The following is a 9,175-nucleotide window of genomic DNA, read 5'->3' on the forward strand; positions in this document are numbered from 1 at the left end:
TGGACAAATCACAAGAGTCAAATCTGGATTAGGGTACCATAAAACTAAGGCTGAAAGTAGTTACACTGGCTGGAAACCTCAAGCTAAACCTAAATGCAGCAATAGTAAGAGCAGTTCCAAGATGTCACATCATATGTCACACCATCAGAAGAAAGAACAACAGAAAGACAAACACCAAAGATGGAGATGTCATTACTGTGAGAAATTTGGACACTCAAGGTCCTTCTGCTATAAGTTGTATGGTTACCCTACCCCCTTTCATAAGTATCATCAGAAGAGCAAACACCAAAGATGGAGATGTCAATACTGTGGGAAAGTTGGACAATCTAGGTCTTCCTGTTATAAGCTGTATGGTTATCCTAGCCATGTTCATCAACAGACTCACTGTCAACCCAGACCCAAACATCACAGGCCTATCAACAAGAAGCAATGGGTTCCTAAGACTAATGTTACAAGTCTAATAGCTCACAAAGAAGAGTGGTATTTTGATAGTGGTTGCTCTAGACACATGACTGGGAACTCAGACTTAATAACTGATCTTCACCCTCATGACTTAAGCTATGTAACCTTTGGTGATGGAGCTAAAGGTGAAATAAAGGGGATAGGCAAGCTTGAGTGCCCTGGAGCTCCTAAACTTGACAATATTCTACTGGTCAAGGGCTTGACTTCAAATTTAATAAGCATCAGTCAGCTAGGGGATAAAGGTCTGAATATCATCTTCACTAAAACTGAATGTCTGATTGTGAACAAAGACAGTGAAGTAATTATGAAAGGAATCAGGACCAACAATAACTGCTACATGTGGAGCTCTCAAATGGATAACCCCTCTAAGATGAGTAAAGTTGCAAGAAGGATCATCAAGGGAAAGGAAAAGTGTCAGATAAGGGTGCTAATATTTAACCTCAAGGAAGAAAAGGTCATGATGGCCTAAACACCTGAACACATGACTGGTGGTATGAAGTCTGAAGGTAGTGAGAGCTTTACTGGAACTGAGACACAAGGAACTATGTCTGTTGAAAACAACAATGCTCAACCAGGGTGGATGAAATTAGTGAGAATTATCTACAATGTCACACTCGATGCTATGACATTGTACTATGACAACTTGACTGCAAAGGATTTGTATGATGAAAAGGGAAAATCAGGGGCTTGGCTTCTTGAGAAAATATGGCAATTAATGTGTAGTGGAAAAGGCAAGAAAAATATTATCTGCCCAATGAAAAGAAAAAGCCACATTAATAATGAATCATCTCCTAGTATTGGAAATGGCATCTATTTCATTTGCACACTCTGCCTGAACACAATTCTTTCCATCCTCATTAGCGGCTGACAATAAAGGAAGTCCATGACTCTATGGGCAGTGTCTTACACCCAATTTTCCAAAATCCTTAGATCACGCAAAGCCAGAATCTTGGTTTACTAAGCAGTCATTATTAACTCCATGCTTCGTCATGATGGTCCAAAACCATGAACCCATGCCTAAAATCCTGTGGAAATAATAAACCAATCATTCATTCATACATTCATTATGTTGATTCTAAGTGTTGGCAACAATTTTGGTAAAACAAAGAGTGTTCACAAGATGTCATGTGTGATGTCTTAACATAAGATATCCTATGTACCTGCTGGAGTTAAAGAACATGTGCAAGCAGGATTGTTTCAGAATGCCACTTACAATGCTAAGGCGTCTGATATTGGATGTACCTGTTGGAGCTTAATTGGAAGACATATTCATGCAGGATTGTTTCAGATGGCATACATAATGTCATGGTATCTGATATGGCTGTACCTGCTATAAAAGGAAATTGGATTATGCAGGATTTTTCCAGATGTCAGACCCGATGTCATGACATCCTGTACACAGAACATTCAGTATGAATGTCTGGTGTTTTGTGATTGCACAATTAATGGCAATCATTGGTTGATTGAAGATATGGCTAGCTGGCGCATTCTTTCAGGGATTTCAACCAGATTTGTTTATTTTCCAAGGAGATCTTTACAGCTGATATGAAAAGATTTGATTGGAAAATATATTTAGGGTTTTCAAGCTGTCCAATGTTTCTATAAAAAGGGACTCAGAAAACCTGTTTAAACACACAACCAAGACTGAGCGAAATTTAGAGAGAGAGCTAGGGTTTGTGTCTGTAGGTCATTCAAGTCATCCATTGATGATTGAATTGGACTAATTTGTCTTCTTGATCAAAGCTTTGAAGCAAGATCAAGAGTGTGTCTTCTTGATTGAAACTGTGAAGTAAAATCAAGAGTTTGTAATTGAAAAGTATTTTCTTTTCACAAGGGATTGTTGTTTAAAATCACGGGTGTGTGATTGTAAGGGAAGTGAGTGGGTTCTCATATCTAAGAGTGCTTAGGTAGAAATTGCACGGGTAGAGATTAGGTGAGAAAGACTGTAACTTGGTGAAGTGTATGGATAGTCTTTGAACTAATTCTATTATAGTGAATTTCCTTCCTGGCTTGGTAGCCCTCAGACGGAGGTGAGTTGCACCGAACTGGGTTAACAATTGCTTGTGTTATTCGCTTTACCATTCTGTTTATTTTATCCATTGTGTATTAGCAGATATCAGTGTCGTGACATTACCTTCGACATCTTATATCTGATACCAGAATTTCACATTCATCATCAAAATAATAAGCAAAGCTCTTAAAATTTTTGTTTGTTCGAATGCAGAATTACAAGACTATTTTCCGACACAATCATGGATACTTCAACAAGGAAAAGCACCTCTACTTTCCGCTTTAAGAGTTCCGACATCAGTTCACTAAAGGTCCTCTACTCAAAGGTTGTAGCTCTTAATGATAACAAGTTTAGAGCCAATTTTGGGAACATCATAGATCTTCTAACCGAGAAGGTTAACTATGGTGTTATCACTACAATGTCCCAATATTATGACGTCCCTTTAATATGCTTCACTTTCCCCGACTTCCAAATCTCTCCAAACTTGGAAGACCTCGAGAGACTCCTCAATCGATCAATCAAAGAGTACAACCATTTTCTTGAAGTTGGAAGAAGGCTTCTTTTTAACCGAGCTCTCACTCACCTTGGGTATCAACGCCAACAAGCTAGTGGACAATTGGGGCGTTAAAGGATCCATCAAAGGTTTAACCCAAAAGTTCCTATAAGCCCATGCTTGGGAAATGATTAAAAAAGGAAGACCCGACTTCTGTAGTGCAACCTTGGCACTTTTGATTCATGGAATTATCCTCTTCCCAAATATGGACAAGTTCGTGGATCATTTAGCAGTTGAAGTCTTTCTAACAAAGAATTCGGTGCCTTTTTTACTTGCCGACTTCGACCATACCTTTCATACAAGGCATGAGAAGAAGGGAGGTACTTTCCTTTGTTACGCTCCTATGTTACATATTTGGATGAGGGCCCGCATGCCTCAAAGTGGACCTTTTACTGAAAATAAACTGACATGGCCGCAAAGGTTCGCATCTCTCTCTGCCAACTCAATTCTATGGTACAAGAGGGAATGGGATACAAAAGACGTCATCGTAAGATGCAAAGAGTTCTCTAACGTGCCCTTAATAGGAACACAAGGTTGCATCAACTACAACCCTACTATACTTAAGAGACAACTAGGGTACGCCATGACGAGTCCTCCCGAAGAAAGAGTTTTCATTCCATTTGTCATCAATACCGTGGATCCGCTTAATTCAAATGTGAAAAGAGTGAGAAAAGCTTGGACAATCATAGTCTGTATTGACCATGAATGGGGTAAGAAAAAAATCCTAGCCAAGGAACCCTACTATATGTGGGTAAAAGAGAGGGCTATGGTTGTTAAGATGTCGTTTTTGTTTGATCCTTCTTCATTTTCGTTGATGCGCGAGCTCGAGCCTATCCTACAAGAGGACATGGACAAACTTACCATCCAAATCAAAGAGCTTCAGTTGGAAAACACTCAATTACGAGTCCAACTCAATCTTGCCAAGGAACGTAACCACGTCTTGGAGGATAAGGGTAAGCAATTTTGTGAGAAATTTGAAGACAACAAGAAGAGGCTCTGATTAGCCGAGGGACAAATAGTTTGGGTTGGTGGAGCTCTACAAGAAGCTAATTTCTGAGCTAGACTTCCGCAATGACGAGTTGGATCGAGTGTCCCGAATCATCAAGGACCTTGAAAATACTGTCGAGAGGTCTAATACCATGAAGAAGGAAGCGAGGGAAGATTATGAGGCCCAGATTCTCAAACTAAGGACCACTCAGAAAGAGTATAAGGACTTTCTAGCCAAGGAACAACTAGAGAAAGAAAAGATTCACCAAAGCTTCATGCGTGAGCAGTTCAACCTTGGATGAGCTTGCAAGCAAATCAAGAACCTGAAGAGGGGAATCTATGACCAAGCCTATGTAGAGTTGCAAAACAACTGTAGACATTGGGAGGAGTGTTGCCATGGATTTGAAGCTGCCATTACTCAAAGGGATGAAATCATCCATAATCTCCAAGCCCTTTACGAAGAATGGAGGGACAAGTACACCAACATGACGATATTAACTAACTATGCCCTTCAAGACTTTCCCGGCAAGTTGAAGGAGGCAAATCTGATCATGTGCCCAGATAATACCCCCGAAGAGGTCTACCACTTCGTCAAGTTCTACAAGAGAATGATGGTTGGACTCATCACTGACATTGAGGCTCTCCGCAAGTCTCAAGGGATCATTTTCATGGTGGATATCTAGTTGGTTTATTTGCTTCCATTACTTGTATTTTGCAACTTCTATGTATTGCAATCTATTTTCCCTTCAAAGGATGAATGAAAGTTATGATTTTCTCTATTGTGTTTTCCTTTATTTATGATTGTGAACGTGAGTCGTCAAGTAGTTTTTGCAATGAATAAACATGAATAACTAAAAGAGCTTTGCTTTAACATAAAACAAACAAAAAATATTCATGCATCATTTGCATATTTCGAAACACAAAAACATGAAAAACTCATCCATCCACCCTTTTTTCTGACCAAAACCACTCTCCAAAGCTGATTTTATGGTACGATACATGAGGACATCAACAAGCTGTCACGGAGCAACTCCAAGAGAACCAAGTTGTCCTTCAAGAGGAAGTATCCCACGTGTGGTCCCAAATGCGGTAGTTGATGGAGACTATTCAAGCAGTCGCAAGAGGCCAAGAGGTTATGGAAAAAATGCAAGAAGAAATGATTCAACGTGTCAGTACTACCAATCCTCCTACATCTCCAGTGGTCGAGACTCCGACTCCAAATCCTAAAGTTGATCCTCCAATCAACATTAGTGCACCCGACGGTGTTCCAAGCGGCAATCCTCGTCCTCATGTTTTTGAAATAGACGACCAACATGATGCGTTCTTCAGCCCAAAGGTTGCTTCTCAGGATGACGCCTTCGGTTCAGCAACCAACGAGGTGGAGAGGAAGGTAAAGGCTACCGAGGAAAAGCTCAAGGCAGTGGGGAACATTGATGTTTTGGGCCTTGATGCGGAAGAAATGTGCCTGTCGCTTGAGGTCATCATTCCAGCCAAGTTCAAAGTTCCAGACTTTGAAAAATATAAGGGAAATAGCGACCCTAGGACTCACATTAGGGCATACTACCGAAAGATGGCTGCTTATTCCAACGATGATAAACTTTTAATGCATTTTTCCAAGATTCCCTCAGTGGGGCATCTTTGGATTGGTATATGCAACTCGAGGGCAGCCATATTCACATATGGAGGGAAATGGCCGAGGCATTCCTCAAGCACTATCAGTACAACACTAATATGGCACCTAATCGCACGCAATTGCAAAACTAGACTCAGAGGTCTGAGGAGTCCTTTAAAGAGTATGCCCAACGATGGAGGGAATTGGCTGCTAGGGTACAACCCCCATTGCTAGAAAGAGAACTGGTAGATATGTTTATGGGAAACCTGCAAGGTCCCTTGCCAGAATGGTAGGGATCACCTCTTCGGGCTTTTCCGACCTGGTCTTAGCCGGTGAAAGAATAGAAAATATGATTAAAATGGGAAAGATCGAGAACTCTGCCAGTACTTCCAGTGCATCGAAGAAACCTTTTGTTCCCTACGGTAAAAAACGAGAAGGCGAGACTAATACCACCTCTATCATTCAAACAAGAAATGCCTCTTATCCACAAGTAGCCGCCATAGCTCCCATCCAACCAAGTCAACAACAACCATTTACAATTCCTATTCAAACTCAACAACAACAACGCTACCAACAACCACAACAACAATTGCAACGTCAACAACCATATTATCAACAACAACAACAAAGGATGTGAAGGCCCGAGAGAAGATTTGACACGATTCATATGCCGTATAGAAACATTCTACCATATTTATTGAGGGGATCACTTGTACAACTAAGGGAGTTAGAACCCCCACCAACGGTTCTTCCTCCCGGTTATGATGCAAATGCCCGTTGTGAATTTCATTCTGGCGCTCTTGGGTATTCGATCGAGAATTGTAAAGCATTAAAGTACAAGGTTCAATATCTTATTGATTCTAAGGCAATCACGTTCGCCCCCAAGGGGCCGAATGTAAATAACAACCCGATGCCCCCTCACAACAATGCAGTTGTGAGTATGATGGAAGCTGACAATGGAAGGAGATTGATGTCCTGTGTAGACGAGTTAAAAACACCACTCATCAAGATCAAGAATGCTTTAATGAGGGATAATGTCTTTCCCATTTGTAGTAATGATTGTGAACACTGTCTGATTAACCCGCAACAATGTAGAATGTTGAAGTCTGCCATACAACAATTAATGGACCAAGGGATTTTGGTGGTAAACTGCCCGTCCACAAAAGAAGATGTGTCTACCCTCGAGATACCATACGACGAAGTCCCTCCTCTGCAAATTCCATATGACTTCTCTTAGTTAACTCTGTCAACAAATCTTGTTACTCCGATCATAATAACAGTTCCCATGCCATTCATGTATGTTGACACCAAGGCAGTGCCATGGATGTATGACACCTCAGTCTACATTCATGGTCAGAAGATTCAAGAAGAACCGTTGAAGTCTAGTGATCCAATGATCAATATCACCGGCACTGGCGGAATTATGAGAAACGGAAGGATATTTACACCGACACCCACTCCAATTGGAACTATCAATCCTTCAACTTCAGACAAAGGCAAAAAAATTGATGGAGCTCAGCAAAGACAAGACCCTGCACCTTCCAATGAAGTAGACGAGTTCTTACGCATTATCAAGAAGAGCGATTATCAAGTAGTTGATCAGCTTAACCAGACACCCTCGAAGATCTCAATATTGTCTTTATTAATATGCTCAGAGGCCCATAGGGATGCTTTGGTAAAATTTCTGAGGACAACTCACGTACCATAAGAGATCTCAGTTTGTTAGTTTGAAGGGGTAGTTACCAATATCGCTACTAGCTTAAGCTTGGGTTTCAGTGATGAAGAGCTTCCCACCGAGGGGAGGAATCATAACAAAGCTCTCCACATTTATATTGAGTGTGTGGACACAATCCTATCAAGAGTTTTGGTAGACACTGGGTCTTCCCTCAATGTGATTCCTAATAGCTCTTTTGCTAAGCTAACTGTTAAAGGACTTGTAATGAAGCCGAGTAAGCTTATAGTAAGAGAATTTGATGGGACTATGAGGACTGTAGTCGGTGAGGTGAATTTGCCTATGAATATTGGTCCCAATACTTTCCTTATCACTTTCTTCGTAATGGACATTTATCCAGCCTACAGTTGTCTGCTTGGAAGGCCTTGGATCCATTCAGCTGGTGCAGTCACTTCAACGCTCCACCAAAAATTGAAATTCTTAGCTGATGATAAACTAGTTATTGTCGAGGGTGAGGAGGACATTGTGGTAAGTCACCTCGCATCTTTCCGTTACGTTGAAGGAGAAGGGGAAATGAGGGAAATCCCATTCCAGTCATTTGAAGTTATCAATGTTGAAATGGTTTGCTCAGCAAAGGATGAATCAAAAGATGCTGAATCTCTAATGGCATCTGTTAAGGACGCCCTGACAATCATTAAGGATGGACACCCTAAAGGATGGGGAAGATTGCTTGAACTTCCTACCAATAAGGACCGTAGCGGTTTAGGATACAACTCCCATAATTTAAAGAAGCCTGCACCGATAGCTGTAACACCTCAAAATTTGCCCTCCTCTCTTGGGACTAGCTTAGCATATTGCATCTCATTTTTAGGACATTAGGCATTACATCTTTGCATATCATGTGAAATAAGCAAGTCATACTCCTAGGTCTTTCTCAGAAGATAGAGGGGTTAAAAGATTCAAGCTTGAGGGTCTCATGAATTGGTCACTAATCATCTGAGGTTTGTGCTTCAATTAGGGTTTTTTGGTTCCTCAAGGAGGTTGGGTATTATCTTGGTTGAAATGGTACCTCATCATCATCATGGTTCATTATTCCTGATCAGATTCTTTGGGATTAGGGTTTTGACCTCTGGTCAACCCTAATTAGTTGCATTCTACTAGTCAGGGTTTTGCAAGGAGATTAGGTCTTTATTGAGATGGAGATCATCATATGATTTTATTGAGCTTGTATAAGCTAGGGTTTCATTTTGGAGTCATTTCATCAAGTGTTGAAGGCTCAAAGTCCACAGTGCATGACCAAGTCAACTGCAAAGTCAACTGTGGATTTGGAGGTGGGAAGTGGTTAGAGAGGCCTCATTCATGTTCAAACAAGTCTCATATGACATTTCAAACATCAACATTGAAGAATTTGAAGTCAGGTCAAGACTTTCCAAAAATAGAAAGTGACCTATAATGTGAACTTTCCAAAAATGGAAAGATTTTGGACCAACTTCAACTCAATATTACATCATCAAGAAAGCTTCAAATGAAATTGTGTTGAACATGAAAGTTGTAGATCTTTCTCTCCCATTTCCAAAAAGTCCAAGATCATCAATTTCTCATGTGAGGTTAAGGAGATATGATCCAAACATGGCAAAGCATGCATGGAACTTCAAATGAGCATAACTTTTCAACCAAAGCTCCAAAATGAGTGGCTCTTTTTGCAATATTCTTCTCTTGACCTCTAATTTCCAAATCATGCATCACATTACATGAATTGTTTTCATATGAGCATTTGGTAATTCATTGGTTTTTTGGAGGGAAATCTTAAAATTCAAATTTGGTGCATTATTTGAACATTTTGCTATTGCCATTGGTTCCAAAATTGGATTTTAAGTG

The sequence above is a fragment of the Lathyrus oleraceus genome, chromosome 2 (assembly GCF_024323335.1).
Source record: "Lathyrus oleraceus cultivar Zhongwan6 chromosome 2, CAAS_Psat_ZW6_1.0, whole genome shotgun sequence".
NCBI classification, from domain to species: Eukaryota; Viridiplantae; Streptophyta; class Magnoliopsida; order Fabales; family Fabaceae; genus Lathyrus; species Lathyrus oleraceus.